We start from the raw sequence: 19,330 nt of genomic DNA on the forward strand, positions 1-19,330 counted from the left end.
GTCAATAAACACGCCCACCTCACATGACATTCATTACAAAATTTATTTGAAACAAATAATGAACGCAAGTAAATTTTTGACAATTGAGCGGTGTCACTCGATAACGACGGTTATATCTCGATAACGACTTAAAAATCGATTTTTTATTTTTCCGATATTTCGAAAGTATAATATCTTAAGAATATACTGTGAAGTTTTCATGCAGAAATCCCCAATATTATAGCTTCTACAGCCCATTAACTAGGTAGAGAGCGGTCCGCGCGCCTTTACCTCAAATTTTAAACTCACTCGAAATGACTTTTTTCGGCCTGGTGTTGTCAAAAAAGAAAAAAAAAATTCAACCGAATCGTCTGAAACTTAAATAGGTTATTCACAACATCAATGGCTATCGCCCGTACTAGAATCATATTATTATTTCATTAAAAAACTGAAAAAACTCCGATTTTTAAAGTGTGAAATTCAAAACCGCGCCATTTTGTCAATTTTTTTTTTATTCTGCTACGGGACATAGCTACAGTAATACTGATAAATAATTTTTTTGAGTTTTTGTGTTTCAGATAAATAGAAGAGCCAAAATGGTCAACACCGTCCAGGTCCAATTTTTCGGGAGGGTCAACTTCAGCGTCGGGCTCCCCCCGGTTTATGAGGTCTAAAAATTGCATCTCTTTGCGATTTTTTTTTAAGGAAAAAATTTATTTAGCACTGCAAAGTTTTTTCTATCTTTTGATGAACATTTAAAAGGTATAAACAATTTTTGTACTGGTTAAAATAAGTTGAAAAAAATGTTTAACATAGAAATTAGTAGAGCGCTGCAACGCTGGAGTTTCCAACTGGCGTACAAGATACAGTTCGTAATTATTATCTAAAGCAAAAAATTCAAATGATTTTCTAATTATCATGATTTTTTATTCTAGATCAACTAAGAAAACTGAGAGAAATTCCAAAATTTCAACTTTTTGGAGGTTTTAAAGAAAAAAATGCCTTTCTATAAAAAAAAATTCACTTCAACTTGGTATAAAAATCTTGAAAAATTTTTTTATCCATTTTGTTAGTTGAAATAGAAGAGAATTTAATACTGAAGGGAACAAGCTATGATTAATTTCAAAAGATTCATTAGCTTTTTTTCATTCATGTACGCCAATTCAAAGAAATCATAAAAATGAAAAGTCGAGAAAAGAAGATAAAGTTTGTACTATAGCTGTCCGGTCACAGCGTAACTACCTAACGCTCGCCTACTTTTGGCTTTGTATCTACGGAAATATTGAGAATTAGACTCTGTAACTTTGTGTGAATATTCTGAAATATATTAGGAATCGCTTAAAATGAAAAAAAAATTGATTTTTTTGACCTTATAAACCTCTTAAATAAAAATCATAAAAAATGTAAATATCGTTTTCATTTTTTTATGGTAAAAAAATTCCTGAAAATACCCTAAATTTTCGAGCTCTAGACCACCGGGACCCCTTAATAAAACTTGCCCAAGTTTAGTACATTTATTGGTCACCAGCTCAGTTAGATCCAATATAAATATTTTTCCGATAAGTTTCAAACCAGGCCCACTTTTTATCTGTTACGAAAAAAATTCCGTTTGTTGCTCTGATGTTACGCTCATTTTTTATGAATCTTTTTGATTTCAAAAACAGAAATCCCCAATAAAATAGGACTAAAATGTGAGCGGGTATATACGAGTACAATTCGCCCCGGATCGAAGCTTACCTTCTTTACTTGTTCTTTTTTATTTTTATAAATATGAATTTTACATATGAATGGGATAGTAGCTTCTTGGGAGCTTGGGCTGTTGTCTAATATTATTAAGGGGTTGAAAGTACAGAAGTACTCGTACAGCTTAAGTTCACAAGGTAGGCTATTAGGTGCCAACCATAATCCTTTCTTGTCCATAAACTAAATGTCACACAATCTCTTATTAAAGGTTTAATTCGTTTACGAAAAATGTCTAAAAAGACAAGAAAATGCGAACAAAATCTCAGCATGCGACTAATGAAGGAGTATAGGTACACAATGACATATTTTTTGCATTCACCCGTATTTGGCTTCGTGATGCGTTTTCCAGAATATTGTATATTGTACGTTGGACAACCCCGTTACGGATATGGACCGGTTCCACAGCCACCTATTTAGTTTACTGAACAGTGGCTCATTGTCGGATTAGCAATCAATCAAACAATATGCTACTGACAAGATGCTGAGTTAAAAATAGAGGAAAGTACATTGCCTGAATGCGTAATGAACAATGGGAGAGCAAGCACAAGAAAGGCAGCACCGCAGGCAGGCTGCTAATATCCTGTTCGGAGATAACTATTCACGCCTTTTTAAGCAAATCATAATATAAAAACTTTGCTTGCATTTAGCTTCTATGGCAGATAAATGGGGCAAGAACATGCAATTTAGGTGTTATTATCCTTTCAAAATCTTTCTTAAAATCAAGTCCGCATACACCGGTCTACCGGCTAGATTTTCACACCCTTCCAAAATGCATTAAAATTATTCTCAAGTAAGAAATTACTACAGCTTGGTTGAAGGTATTACAGATATTTGGGTTCCATAAAAGTTACTTTCTATCTTCTTAAGTGCTCATTACACCCTTTATTTTTCAAATTTTTTTATTTTATATTCTATTTTTAATTCTTTCGGGTCAGCCTCTTCACAGTCAAACCACATCTTCAGCTAGGCCAGCGCGGCGCTCAGCATGTGTGCATGCATAAATTAAAAATACTCACTAGGCCATTAATGTATGTGCATATGTATGTATAGGGTTTACCTCCATACATATATACAGGGTGACAATCTACTGAACGAATTGGAAGAAGCGAAATGCGTGGAACGAATTAAGATCGAAGACATTTATTTACTTAGTTACTATTTTTTTACAAATATGTGCATATGTATGCACACCTATGCTTGTGATTGTATATACACATATATATACATATATATATATATATTTATATACAAACAAACATACGTACAGACATGCCTTCTGATGTTTACCTATTGTCAATGGCAAGATATAATATTTTTATTGTGTCTGCTAGAACTGAGGTGCCCTCAATTTAAACGCTGACCGCTACACCGCTGTATCGCATCCGTAGCCAAAACTACTTTTTTTGCCGCATCCTCTGATCTTAAGACTTTCCAATTTGAAAGGCACATAAATGAGCTCAAATATTTTGTGTCTGCATGGCTGCTTCTTTCAGTCGCTTCGATTTCATTTTATTTTATACCTATCGTTGATACGCACCTTTGTATGCTATTATAATAAATTAATTTGACTATAAAAAAGATGCGATACTCCCAGCAGAGAAGCGGCTTGCATTGAGAGCATGCTGCAGGTGGCATTCTTAAAAATTTGTGGCATTTTCTACGAACTAAAATTTCCCATGATCTTAGTTGTATACCTGTTTTGTAAGATCAACAGCTGGTGTATCCGTAACTGAAATTGGTCTCTGGTAGAGATATTTTTTCTAAAAGATTTATGTGTCACCAAAAATGAAACCACAGGTAACGAAAATCTCTGCTAAACAAAAAGAAGAGCTTGTAGATAGATATGTAACACTAGAAGTTGTGACGCGTGCCTTTCTGAGCTCTAGAACGCCCGAATAAGCACAATACATACGTACGTATGCATGTAAAAACCACATAATTTCTACTTTGAGCTTTCACTGAGAAACTGTCTTAACGAGCTTGTAGAATTTGTATTAAAACGCTTGTGTGTACCAATAATAAGTCCGTGTATTTTACTGTGAGTCGACAAAATATACAAGTACAAATCCCAAAAACGATCGATCTCCCAATATCTTAATTAAATTAAACAAAACAAACATGTGAAACAAAACAAAAACTATGAAAATGCTCGTATTTAATATTATATAATTCATAACAAATCACACTCACGATGATTTTTTAAATTTCCATAGGCAAAATCATATGTTAACGTTAATAACTTTTGCAGATATAATTTTTTTGTTTCTTACTTTTATTGCGGCTAGGTTATAAATATTTACAAATGACTAACAAGCAACTTAAATATGACAACATTGCACAATTTTCACTCTACATAGCATAAGATCGCTCTGTTTAGCGCGTCTGAGTTTTTGTATTAATTCGTCCGTTTTAATTCAATTATTTGGTCCCTCATTGATGTGGTTTACTAATCTTTCTTTATGGGCCACTGCAATTTTTACAATTTCAGTGTGAGTTTATTTTAACGTCACGCTCATTGTCGGAACTTTTGCATTTCCATGGTGTCTAGACAATGCACCTAAGGATCTGTTGGAACTGTTGGATTTGGTTTTTCGTACTTTGACTGGCGCACCCCCATAGCTGCGCACCATAACTCCATACTGGTTGTTGTTGTTGTGCAGTAACTTTGCCCTGTCAGTGTAGTGTAATCACCGGTCGTCTTCGTCTAGCTCATCTAACAGTAGGCCCAGGAAACTTGCTGTTTCGACAGGTTAAGTCCTGAGGGAGAGGAGTATAAGATGAGTAGGTTTTATAGGGCATGTGAAAAGATGATTAGCGTCGTGCGGGTGCCTTCACAAGCCGGACATATGTTTAGTATGCTGGGGTCGATTCTGGATAAGTAGGAGTTTAACCTGCTACAGTATCCAGAACGTAGTTGTACCAAGGTTACACGGCACTCTCGGAGAAGTTCAAGCTCTTCGTTTGCAATGGGTGGTGGTTGGACTCCAATGATGGCATTCGGGGGTCGGGAGCTTAAGAAAGTGGTAAGAGTTTCCCGATGAATGTCGTTAATTGTCTGTCTGTACACTGTCCGATCCAGCAATTGCCATTCCCATGGCAGCCGTTTCTACGTTACCGAAATGACTCGGGTTTTTCCCGACCAAGGGATGCCGCCTAGGTAAACCAGCCCTGCCTAGTTTACGGTAACTCCATACTGGTCTTAGTATCTGCTTTTAGATTAACAGTTTGTTTTCTGTAGTTAGAGCTGATCTGCTACCCATGAGCCATTGCACATTTTTGAGTTTGATGTCTCATGATGATGATTTAAATGATTTTTACAATACTAATCGAAATGGGTTCGCTTCGATATTGTTGTTGTAATAGCAAAATACGTTTGATATATTTTGGAGAATAATACTGAGTCTTAGCGTAATTAAGCTTAAGCACCATTTTGTCTACGAGATAAGCTTTTGAGTTTTAAAGCGCAAAATGTTTTTTTCACATGGCACACGTACAACAAACGTACCTGATACGATATGCAGGGGGGTATACATACATCTTTGCTCGATTTTCACAAATGTGCACCACCTGAAAAAGCATTCAATACCATTTTTGCCGAAACAACGCTCAGAAACTGTAGCACGTTATATTGAGATCAACCTTTATTTGAAAAATATGAAAACTTTAGGTACACATCGTAAGAAAGGGGTGAAATTCCAAGCCTTCGGACCATCCAATTCTTATTTTGGTCTAGAATTCCTTTGAGTACGGGTAGAGTACGTAGCAGCTCGCTAGCGTCCCATTCGATCGCGATCCAATGAGGTTCTTGCAGCTCAAGCTCTCGAGACACGTTGTGTCGAAAAATGTACATTTATGTATATTTGGAGTGGCTTCCTCCATCTCTGGATTAAACCGCACTAGGCTATTTTATCTTATTTGAGAAGTAAAGTTTATTGCAGCAAGCTGAATATCATTGACGATCTCCAAACGAACATATGGGCCGGAATGGCTGGTATAACGCCCCCATTGTTTTTTCTTAATTTATTAAATTTGAATAAGTTTTGTGACCGTATTTGACCTTTGAGAACAAGAACAACCCTGCAAGGCGAAGTTTTAAAAAAATCTTTGACATGAATCGATATGAAAAAAAAGATAACACTGCAACAAAAGTTGGAACCACCCTAAATCTGAGGGTCTGCGCACGGGCCTGAGAGGCGAAGATATCTCAAGTTGCTGATTTATCTTCGTTTACAACCTCGAGCACTTTTATGGAATTGCCAAACTCGTCAATCTAGAAATTTATGTCAAACTGAAAACTAGAGTTTGTAAAATAAACTATTTTACAAGAAGACTTGAACTTGAAACAGCAGATGAATGACTATGTACATGTTTTAGAAATTGAGATCGAAATGGGAAAAGAAATGGAAATTTACTTTAAACTTTATACCTTACTCCAATTGATGGCAAAGTGTTCAACGTTTCAACTAATACAAAATCCAATCAAACATGCCCAACCTGTAAAGCAATTCCAACGGATTTATGAGCATTAAAGTGAGAATTTTCACGCACTGGAGGGATTTGGATTGTTGGATACGCTTATTTGCATGCAGGCTAGTAGTGCAACATAAAAAAATGGCAAACTTGAACTGAAGGTGACCGCAAGGCTGTGTCTGAAAGAAAAACAGAACTGCAAGTGTAGTTTTGGTGGAAAATGGGTGTTCGAGCTCACAAAACAAAAACGGACGAGTTCAGCAGCACTAATGAAGAAAATACTGACAGTCGTGCTTTCACGCGCCATTATTTATTCTCTGAAATAACTGATATTGATGTACATCTGATATGTTTCTTCAAAATCGTTCTTATTTCGATAGCTTCCAATTCCCAATGACCTTCACAGTACACCAAAGAAATAGTTCACGCAAAAGAAATCATTGAAATATAATATTGACTATAGGCTGTTTCGGAGAAAACGCTGCTGAGTCTTGCATCCACTTATTTCTCCGATATTTTAGAAGAGACTAGTAGGACAGAGAAGATGCACGTAACTTACACGAGAAGTTTTTGATATGGCGTGCACTCCAGACGAACCTGAAGACTTCATAAGGGCCTTATTTTGATGTATCACCTCTAAATGTGAATTTGACAATTTGTACGTTGTCTGAATGTGGCAAGAGGCTTGGCTAAATGTTTTGACATGAAATGTCTGCCGTAAAAACTAACATAATATTACAGAAGGTAAAAAAATGTTTCCAAGAAGGAAAAGAAAGTCTTGAATGCCATTTCGAAAATTGAGTTTAACAACTGTTAGGGAATTTCGCCGAAGAGGTATTATTATTCTGGTTCGCTTACACTTCGCTGAAAATATGTACTAGTTCCATATCGTCCGAATTCAGTTGCGTCTTTCAAGTATTATTTTATTTTATATTTTATGTATTAGATCGCGTTTGTTTGTAAAAGCTAAATATCTTTTTTATCGATGTTCATAACTTTAAAGAAGCGAAGTAAATTTGATATTAATCGTTTATTATCATCATAGTTTCCAATCAACATATCGAAATGCTAAAATGCAGAACACGCGATATTTTTATTTTAAAAATGTGAAGAATCTTTTTAGCGCGCCCAAAATCAGCAGCATACGATTGTCAACATCTGAAAACGCAAAATTTTGCAGCTTTAATTAATTCGATAAGATATTCGCAAAACATTAATTCTGGGGTGCTGCTGCTACCGGGATTACGCAGTGCATCTGAAAGAATGCACAGCATTTACATTTGCATTTTCTTCGATTGGAAGACAACAATGACCGACACGGTATAATTCATACATACTCGTATGTATATTGACTAAGGTGCATATACTTGTGCTCGTATAAGGATGTAAAATACAATCAACTCAAAATATCCAAGCACTTCGAGAAATATGGTTAGGCATCAGAGTTCATTGAGAAAAATCCTGATATCTTTACGCATTCGAAGAATCTTACATATATACAGGTTTGTATTATTTATATCCCTGCAAGTATGTTTTTATTTGATTTTATTGGCGCTTCTATAAGTGAATTTGTTATTGTAAAGTGTGTTTGTGCGTGCTCGACGATGTATCGTTTGGATTAATTTGCATAAGGTGTATAAAAAACGCCAGCCATCCGCATATTAAGGATAGAATAAAATGAAAAGTATCTTTGCTACAGGAAGAAGAAAAAAATCAAATAAATGCAGCAGCCCAAAATTTAAAAAACGAAATTGCAAGAAGTTGAAGTGAAATAATTCAGGTGGTTCATTGTTGAATCACAAATTAAGGTACCTCAAAAAGATGTCGAAAGAGAGGATTAGCAGCAATGTGCGAAGACTTTTTTGCTTTAGAATTGCATCTGAAAATTATATCAGGTGAAAGAATACGTAGATGTGTATGATTATATATGTATGTATACGTTAGCATCATTATTTTGCAGTAAAATTTCCACAGGGACATCTTCCAAACAAACATCCAAATAAACCACATTTAGGACTAAAATTACTATTGCAATAGAACAACAAAATTGGTAATATTTTACTGAATGATTAGCAAAAAAATTTCTTAGTACTCGCTTCTGTTTTAAAATTTTTAATTTTATTATGTAACAAAAAGCTGGAAACTTAGTTGCGCTCCTATAATAGTATCGCAACAGCAGTACTGTATCTCGATACAAATTTCCATAGAAAAGTTAAATTGCATTCGTCTACGATTATTCTCATGAACTTTCTCATTATAACATGTTGCCACACGGGTGCTAATAAAGAATTCATACCCTGTAAATGCAATATTACGAACCATTTTCATAATTGTCCACAAATAATTATTAGTGTCAATAATAATATTTTGTATCGAATATACTTGTTCCATAATCTGCATAAACATCCCATCATAAATTGAAGATTTCAAGCTTTAATAACGTCGAATTATGTGCAAACAAAGGGACAGTGCTCCACCCTCCAACTATCCAAGAACAGCATATTTGGTAAACAATTACAACAGGGTTGCCATTTTAAACAGGTAAAGACGTTGTAGAAACTAGACTTATTTTCTAACAAACAAAATAACATAAATAATAATTCAGAACAAAATCATCTCAGCATAACAAATCACGCACTTTTATTTATCTCATACCAAACAAGAAAAAAAAACAGTTAAAAAAGCATTCAGAATAAAAAACAAACTTAAAGTAACACAACACATGCACATGTAAGGATGAGTCTGTGGATTTTTGACAAAAGCAGCTGTTTATATAAACTTAGCAGGTTTTGCTTAAGAAGCAATAAAGTATGGAGTTGCCATATAATTTTAAATTTTTTAAATTAATTTACTATTTTGGGATGTGTACTAACAGGGTCGATGTTTAAAATTTTATATATTCCATTAGAATGTAATATACTTAAGAAATGAAATGAAATGCATTTTTTTGTCAAAAGCGTACAGAATTCATTTGTTTGACAAATATTGTTCTCGAACAAACTTATTTTTTTTATAAACTTGATGATAAAAGTAAGGTGCAGTAAGGTGGCAAATTTTTTCAGAGCATTACAAGAAATTTTACTTTCAAACCATATTTTGATGTTGATGCTTTGATGTTGAATTTAAAATAATCATCATTGACCCTTACACCTTTTATTGGGCGTTGGCCGAGCTTCTGCTCGTACCTGTGGTGTGCGTCTTGATGTTTTTCCACAAATGGAGGTAGGTTTATGCCGCCTATTAGAAAAAATGTTATAAAAAATTCTAGTACGGCGAAAAAAAAAATGTTATCGCATGACAAAAATAAAAAAAAAAAACAATAGTACGATTTCGATTAGTCGCTTGTTTACAGCACATTTTTCTAAAATTCTTCCCACCATGGGAATTTGAGTGCCTATATGAGTAGTTATAAAGATGTGATGGCCAATCAATTGCTCTTAGGGCATCGAATGCCCGAAATGCACTTCATCTCACTTGATTAAGGCCATATATTTTCTTTTTTTTTTGTGTCAAATTTCTTTTCAGAATCGTAAAAGAATTTGGCAATACTTTAATTCTGTTCTAAGAAAAGTGATTGCTAAAAAATGCTCTTCTCTCGACGAGAGTTGCAAATTAAAGTGATTTGGAATAGAGTCATAAAGAGAAGAGTTTCTAGAATAGTTAATAATTGATGCATATTCGGCAGAATATCTTTTTGGTACAATTCAAAGCCTTTAAACCTGAAATATCCCACTCGGGCACGAAATAAGAGTTTTGCAATCCACACCAACACGTGTGAGGCAGGAAATCGGCGATCTGGCCTGGTACGGAGCATTACTGATTTATGAGGTTTTAAAAGTAGCTGAAACCACCACTAATACAAATTTATAAAACAAGTCATGAGTTTCGGGTGATCAGTGATTGGACTTCGGAATGGCAAGTTGTTGGGCCCTACAGTAAATTCTCTTAGAACATTTAATGCTTGTGACCTCTTCCAATATCTTTGCAAAACTATATACTGTTTTGGAGCAAGAGCATCGCAAAAAAAACGGCTAGAAATGTGAATTCACTATGCCTCCTTAATAAATAGTAAATTAGTAAATAAATATGATATTTTCATGTAATGAGAAGAACATGAGGTCGTTTGCTTACTAATTATATAAACAAACTTTTTTCATTTTAATGCGACACTTGCGTCAAATGAGTGATATGTTCCAATAATCAGTTGAATAGTTTTTAAACGTCGATATTTTCAGTACAAGTGCGTCTTCTTTATCATAAGGTTCACCGTGATATCACCGGGCCATGTGGCAATCAGTTAAATATTACAAAAATATAACTATTGACCAATGTGTTAAAAGTTTCTAAATTTATTGGCCATATGTGGTTTCTCGACTCGGTTCTAATTTCTTTTTGAATGACCTCCCTCATTTTAACACATTGCAACGTACACATGCACACCAATCCCTCGTAGCAAGGATTCTAACATATGTATGTGAAAGTATGATTAAGGGATGGTACTGCCTTTTAGAGGCCAAATATCGAAACGCACATCGGTGCACCAGTGCACTTTAAGGGTAGAAAATTGTATGAAAACAAATTAAAAAGCAGTTTTGTCTTTTCATAATTTTGCTGCTCTTATTTGCAATCAATCATAAATCAGTACACAAAAAACCACCGAAATATACAACAACAAAGAAATATAGCGTAGAGTACTGTAAGAGCAGGAGTAACTAAACAGTAGCACAGACGGTGACAGCAGTAACCACAAAGACACCAACAACAAGCAAAGAATCATTCAACGGCTATCTTTGCGTTGCCGCAGAGATGGTTGAGGAGGTGTAGTGCCAAAGTGTCAATCTAATGTGCGAAATGAGGCTAAGGCGTGTTGTTGCGGATTACCGCATCGCTCAGCATGTGATCGATGGACGGAAAACGACATTTGCAGCACGTTCGGTAGCAATGCAGTTACCATCCAAAAGGACTGGTACAAAAAAGAAAAGAAAAAAGAAAAGGCCATACTTGAAAGAATAAAAATTAAGTGTTTTAGAAAAATCAGCTGCCGAAAAACACTAGCCAAATTCAACAAAATCGAAAATAAAAAATCTGTGAATTCAAAAGGTTGGGCACATAAACGGCAAACGGAAGTGTGGGTTGTTCGAAGTGGCTACTGTTTGTTTGTGTTCTTGCTTTTTATTTCTCGTTGTTCTGCGGTCCACTGGTGCGACATGCAAATGTGGCTTAATTAACTTGTTGCACGTCGCATCTCATGCGCATGCCCCCCGTGCGATGGTGCGCCATTGCGACTTGGCAATCACTTGGTTAGGCGACTCTTGTTGAGTAGTCGACGCAACTGGCTGCAATTTAGCGAACATACAATTGGGACAGCAACAACAATGAAATAAAAGGCCTAGTGAGAAAGAGGTGAATCTGCAATGCAGCTGCGGATACAGCGTCATCCTTTGGTGCAACAGATCAGCCGGCAAATCACAAATCAGATCACCTTAGTCCCGAACAAAAGCAAAAATCGGAAACAGATACGAAGATTCTGAGATTCAGAATCGAAGTTGGAGTTGCAGTTAAAATTATATTTGGGTTGCAAACTGTTGCTGTTGAAATTCAAATCAAGGTTTGAATTGGGATCGGTACAATGCGAGCTGCACATGTGAAATGTGAAAAATCACTTAAGACCGGCGGCTACTGCTAACAAGGCCAACAACAAATATAACATGTCTGACGTAGGCATGTTGGTGGCATGCCTTGCATGTTGCTTGATCTGACTCAGTGTCTGTCCGCTTGTCTGCCAGCAACCAATCGACCCCGAATTGTCTTCAATCGTGGAACAGCAAAGTGGTGAATGAATGAATGGTTGCCACGCATTGGTAGCACATGCAACAGTTACTCTTACTGTGTTTTTGTTTTCCGTAGTGTATTTGGCAGATTCACAACAACACGAAAATGTCAAAGAATCAACTATAGAAGCAGCCAGTAGTAAGTTGGCCAACAAGCAATTGACAATGCCAACATGCGAACTGCTGCAATCCGCCCTTGAAATAATTGTCAGCACTGATCGCTGAACGAAGGAATGCGCACATGTATAGTGAGCGTTCATGGAGTACAGAGGGAGGGGGAGTGCTGATGTACTAAATTTAATTGCTTTTGAAATTTTAATGAATTTACCAAGCGATAATCGGTTTCTATTTGTATTTATTTTTATAACGTAAATTGACAAAATTGTAATTATTTAAGTGCAAAATATTAAATTTCCTTCGAACAGTGCTTTACGAGTATATGAAACAGCGAAGGCAAAAAATTGTCAAAAATCAACTTCAGACTTACATTTTATAGTATCAGAAGAAATTGGAAATTTTGAAGTATTTTTTTTTTAAATGGTAAAATTTTTGTGATTTTTATACAAAATTTGTAGCCTGAGTTGTATTGATTGTGATGTTGAATGGAAAAAAGGTTCTTTATTTAACCAGCCTTCTCGCTTCCATAGACAAAATCGGCTTCTTAATTGATCAACAATGTTGCTCACTGTGTCCAATGTGTAGATACGGTTTCCATGGGTCGATACGGTTTCCAAGAGAGCATTCGTAAAAAAGCCGCTGATTTTATAAGAATAATTAAACTTTTGGAATCCGCGTTTGAATGGAAACGAAATACACGACGGTACATCTATAACGAAAGGGCTTTTTCTATTTTCGCGCGCCAAAATATTGTATTAGATGAAGATGTAAAGAAGCGTGTTTTCAAATGCCGAATGCACTTTCGCTTAAAATTTGAGGAAAATAGACTCTTATTGAACCGGCGCTAAATATACATATGACCAAAAGTAGCTTTTTTACAAGTAATATGCCTTTTCTTTTTAAATAGGTTTTATTATAATGGTTTTAAATATACACTTTATGTACTTTACAAAGAAATGCACTATTTTTGTGTAAAATTTTTGAGCAAATGGTTTAAAATTGTTTTATAGTCGATCTATCGGCACCATAAACACCATTCCGAAATTCAGCGGCTAAGCTTACATTTTCTCCTTCATCAAAGAAAAATAAAATGTACCAAATTTTCTGTCTGTTGACCTCCATTGTTAACACTCTGTAACTTACAACTGAATTGAACAAACTAAAACAGCAAACGAATTTTTTTAGTGTGAAATACCACCTTGACAACGAGAGTGAACTTTAAATTGTATGATCGAAGCTTTATAAGATATCGATCACTACAGCCGTCTACCTAGAAAATAATCGATTCATTTTTCTCCTATAAGTAAACGCAATTCTGGCTGAGTTTAACAAAGCGCGCCAGTTTTTTCTTTTTCGTGCTAACCGGCGCCAGTTCGACACAGCAAGTGAAACCAACTCCTTCTTCACCTGATCTTTGTAACGCAGAGCAGGTCTTCTCTTCCTCTACTGCCACCAGCTGGTACCGCACCGAATACTTGCATCCATTCGGATGATATGAGCCAGCCAAAGAAGCCGCTGGGTCTTTATTCGGTGCGCTATGTCTATGCCGTCGTAAAGCTCATACTTCTTTAACGTGCAAAGGTCCAAAAATCTTCCGCAGAATTTTTCCCTCAAACACTCCAAGTGACACCTCATCGGATGTTGTCATCGTCCAAGCTTCTGTTTCTTCCAAGGAATTTACTACTCAATTGCCTGCTTAGTCTGCTAATATGAATAGTTTATTTTTGTTTTTATACATTTTTATCGTTTAGCTTAACATTTATCTTACATTTTCACAATAGATCAGCTCTGGTCGCAGTGCGTAATGGCCTTCTAATAATAATATTTACATTTGTCTTTAATAACTTTAAAATATATCATATTAACCAACTCTTCAATTCATTTTTTAATTAAAAAATTTAGAAATTTGGACTTGTTTGCAAGAGGCATTCTCCTTTGGATTTTAAAGTTGAGATTGTTATCGGTGTTAATGCAGGTGCCTAGAAACACGAAGTTTCACCCCTTTTGGGTGTTTGGCCGAGCTCCTCCTCCTCTTTGTGGCGTGCGTCTTGATGTTGTTCCACAAATGGAGAGACCTACAGTTTCAAGCCGACTCCGAACCGCATATATTTTTTATGAGGAGCGTATTCGTGGCAAAAATACACTCGGAGGCTTGCCATTGTCTGCTGAGGGGCGATTGCTATTAGAAAAAATGTTTTCTTCATTTTGGTCTTTTACCGAGATTCGAACATACGCTGTCTTGTCACTGAACTTAGAACCTTTTATTGCTGCATCGTGTGCTCGGAAAGAATGGAATTATAGTTTTTGGCAGCTGTAATCTTAAGCTCATGTGCTTTTGATGTTTATTAAACATGTTTTGAAATAATTTTCTGTTAGCTCGTAATATGCCTTCGATTATTAAGAAGAAAGTATAGCCTTTAATGGCGATTCTCAAATAGTTTGGAGTAAAAAAAATATATACATATATTTTCGGTGGTTTGTTGCTGCTGTTGCCGCCGTTTAGCTCTCCTTTCCCAATTATTTGACCTGCGCAAGTCCGATTTATGACTTGCCAAGCAAGACCCGATCTACGCTAAAGCGAATGCAGTGAAAGGCCGCATGCTTTGCACCCTCTGATTAGATGGGAGAGGTAATAATCAGTGTCGCCGTGTATTTCAATCATCCACTTCATGTTCGGAATCTGTATTTACGTCTAACAGCCTATGGCAGATGATCCCTATCTTCTATGCCACTTGGTCATAGATCGTTCTTTTTCCGTAGCTTTTTCTGCTGACGTCGGTTTTGCTCCTTGTACACCGTATAAGCGATCTAGCGCCTCGCGTGGATATCTACTGGTATCTTTCCCGCAATAACATATATTGCGGCACCCGAAACAGTTCTACATGTTTGCACGGAATGCGTCCCCTGCACTGGATTGTGATATTGTGTGTCCTTAGATTGACCGTTGCTACATTTTTTAAGGCATTTTCAATAGCTGTGGTAAACTCGACTTTCTGTTTTTTCGATATTTCGAAAGTATAGTATCTTAAGAATATACTGTTAAATTTTCATGTGGAAATTTCCAATACTACTGTGGGCAAAAAGTAAGGTGAATTTGGTTGTAAAATGAAAAATCTTTATTTATTCTTGTAAATCAATTTCATCCCCTTCAAAATAATTCCCTCTCGATGAAATACACTTATGCCAACGATTTTTCCAATCCCCGAAACATGCCAAATAGTCCATTTCCGGTATAGCCATCAGCACCTTCTTCGATTCAGCTCTTATCTCCTCAATCGACTCGAAACGCGTTCCCCGGAGTGGTCTCTTGAGTTTTGGGAATAGTCAGAAGTCACACGGAGCCAAATCAGGCGAAAACGGTGGTTGCGGAACGATATGCGTGGAATTTTTGGCGAAATGGTCACGAAGAACGAGTGAAGTGTGAGACGGTGCATTATCGTGATGCAAAAACCAAGAGTTGTTGGCCCATAATTCTGGTCTTTTTAGACGAATTGCTTCACGTAAACGACGCATAACGCTCAAATAATATTTCTTATTAACAGTTTGGCCAGGTGGAAAGAATTCATAGTGCACCACACCACGAAAATCGAAAAAAACCGTCATCATGATCTTTAATTTTGAACGACTTTGACGTGCTCTTTTCGGTCTGGCCTCGCCTTTAGCACGATATTCGCTTGATTCGTCGGTTGTTTCAGAGTCGTAAGCATAAATCCAAGTCTCATCTCCCGTAATGATACATTTGAGCTTGTCCTGATAGTCTGAAAGCATTGTTTCACACACATCAACGCGATGACTTTTTTCCAAGAAATTGAGAGTTTTCGGTACCAAACGAGATTTGACTTTTCGTAGGCCCAAATGGTCTTTCAAAATGGTTTTCACAGGTCCTTCTGATATTCCGATCATATCAGTAAGGTCTTTAACAGTCAACCGACGATTTTTGAGCACTAACTCCTTCACTTTATTGACGTGTTGGTCATCTGTTGACGTCGATGGTCGTCCGGAGCGCTCCAAGTCATCAACACGTTCTCGACCCTCTTTGAAGTCTTTGTACCACTTATAAACATTTTTATGTTTGACAAATAAATTCATTCACAAATTCCGAGAAGTTTGACAAATAAATTCACCTTTCTTTTTGCCCACAGTAGTATTATAGATTCTACAGCCCATTAACTCGGTAGAGAGCGGTCCATGCGCTCCTAAACCTCAATCTTTAAACTCATTTATCTCGAAACGACTTTTTTCGGCCTGGTGTGGTCAAAAAAGAAAAGTGTATTCAACCGAATTGACTGAAATTTTAGTATGTTGTTCACAACATGAATGGCTATCGCGCGAGCTAGAATCTTATCATTATTTCAGATAAATAGAAGAGACAACACCATCCAGGTCCGATTTTTCGGGAGGTTTAACTTCAGCGCCATTTTTGAAATGATTAAAATTAAAAACAAATTTATTTCTCATTTTCTTATGTAAAGGAAGTTAAATAAAAAGACCAAAAAATTTAAATATCGTTTTTCGTTTCCTTTTCATTGTAAAAAATTAATGAAAATACCCTAAATTTTCCACCTCTAGACAACCGGGACCCCTTAACATCTTGGCTCTTCTTGAGTTTGATGAAAAGACCCCCGAAGTATATAATAATAATCCAAATACAATACTATTAAAAACCGGAAGCATAATATTTGAGACAAAAAAGGAGCCTGCAATCATAAACATTATGCTATGCAATGAAAAACTTTTTAAAAAGTTCCAGTGTCTGTATCGAGCAAAATAGTAAGCATTTGTGTGATATGATATTTCATATGGTATTATATTTAATAAGCAGGGTTACCAGGAATTGTTTTTAATGATGCGAAGTGGGTGAATCAATGTGAAATTTCAATTAAACTCAAACTTTATCGAGCTGCCATTTTTAACTGGCGATGTCTGGTTTGAATTTTATTGATGTCTTTTAATAATTGATACATACATCCATTAACTAGATACAGAAAAAAAATTTTATAGTTTTTAAAATGCTCAACAACAACTGGAAAAGCGTAGGAATACGTGTGAAATGAACGAGCACAATTGTGTTGTCAAGTCCCCTATGACGGAGCAGCCAAAGTTATTCTCACAATTTTATTTCGAATGGCCAAATCCTGTCTTTTATCATTCTTGGGAAAGCGTAATACGAGTTGCTGAACAGAACCGCTTAACATTGAACGATTTCTAGAAAAAGTAATTCCTGGCAGCTTACATAGATATACGGCATGGCTCCCTTTACCTATAATCCCTCATTAACATCATCAACAATGTCAGCCTGAAAATGAAACGAGGAGTAACTCTTGCCAACAGGTGATACGTCGGACTCTTTAGGCAATTGAGAAGGATCGGTAAGCAACGTCCAAGAATATAATGCAAGACAAATGTTGAGAAATCCCTATCTGGACTTGGAACGAGTAACTAATTGGCAGTACTTAGCAAATTCCAAAAACAAGTGGTGAAGCTTTTTGTGTTGTAGTACTCAATGAGAAAGTAGAGAAATGAGAGCCTGTGTGCAAATTTCATGCATTTTTTCCACAAGATCAAATATTTTTCAAAGAAATTGTTTTCTTAAACGGCTCATAGAACTCAGTAAATATTTGTTATTAGACGTCTACCTTTTTTCTTTATTTTTAAATTTTTCTGAAGGGGTTTCTAACTGATCAATTCTCGGTAATTTTCTCAAAATTATTCTACATTGCTTTTGAGGATATTGTCCGATTGCTAAGCGAACGAAAAATTAAGCACAAGTGCGACCCTTTAACGCCCAATCCCAATTATATTAGCAAATGTATAAGTATAGAGTATGTTCTGATAAAGGTTATAAAAATAAAAAGAATTAGAAAAGATTAAAATCAGCTTTTAACCTTTTGAATCTCAATAAAAAATTTGCCGCTCATCTTTCGCGCCTTTACTAGCTGTTGCCGCTCACTTGAACTTTGTCATTATAATGTTGGTAGTGCATAACGGGTCTTCCAAGTTTAAGGTTCTTTTTAAAATTCATCACACATTTGGAATGGGAATTCAGTATCTGTTATGAGATACTCGTATGTAGTAGAGAATGCACAATTAATGAATGATAAATGATATTTTCCAAAAATCCACTGCGTACAAGCTTACATAGATCTAATATTTTGGGGAACTTTTCGATGACATTTCTTGGGAACTTCGCTTGCTGTAAATTGGTTGTTTCGCTGGCTTTCTGGCATGTCGCACCATCTTTTTGAAACCATATTTTGTTTATATGTTCATACCACCGTACAGTAAAGATGCATGCAATTAACAATTTTTGCAGCAATATTTTCGGTTGAAAAACCTGGACAAGCGTGTACATTTTTATTTCGGGATCTGTTGGACAATCATGACGATACTTACATATAACGGGGGATTTTTTAGCTATTATCTTTTTAAAAAGTTGGTTTAAACAGCTGACGCACGTTTCCTGTTTTGTTTCACTGTCAAACATTTTCAGTTTGGTCTATAATTTAACCATGAATCGTCTTACAAACGAACAACGCTTGCAAATCATTGAATTTTATTATAAAAATGCGTGTTCTGTTAAGAAAGGTTATCGCGAGCTTCTTCCATTTAAGGTCAGTTTAATCGACCCACTGAAGGGGCTATTCGAGCTATTGTGACTAAATTTATAACCAAATTTTCATTGTTGGACATCAAACCACCAACACTCTTAGGAAGAGTGCGAATTGAAGACAATATCACAGCTGTATCGGCCAGTTTTAATGATGACCATCAATTATCGATTCGTCCGTCGCCGTTCGCAGCAATTGGGCCTCTGTTACTCAACAACGTGGAAAATTTTGCGAAAGGATTTAGGAGTGAAGCCTTTCAAAATACAGCTGGTGCAAGAGTTGAAGCCGAACGACCTACCGCAACGCAGAATTTTTGGTGAATGGGCTCTTTGAAAGTTGGCCGAAGATCCACTTTTTTATCGAAAAATTGTGTTTAGGGACGAAGCTCATTTTTGGATCAATGGGTACGTAAATAAGCAGAATTGTCAATTTTGGAGTGAAGATCAGCCAGAAGAATTGCAAGAGCTACCAATGTATCCAGAAAAGGTCACAATTTGGTGCGGTTTATGGGCTGGAGGCATCATTGGACTGCACTTCCTCAAAGATACTGCGAATCGTAACGTAACTGTCAGCGCTACCGTG

This window comes from Anastrepha obliqua, chromosome 3 (assembly GCF_027943255.1).
Source record: "Anastrepha obliqua isolate idAnaObli1 chromosome 3, idAnaObli1_1.0, whole genome shotgun sequence".
NCBI classification, from domain to species: Eukaryota; Metazoa; Arthropoda; class Insecta; order Diptera; family Tephritidae; genus Anastrepha; species Anastrepha obliqua.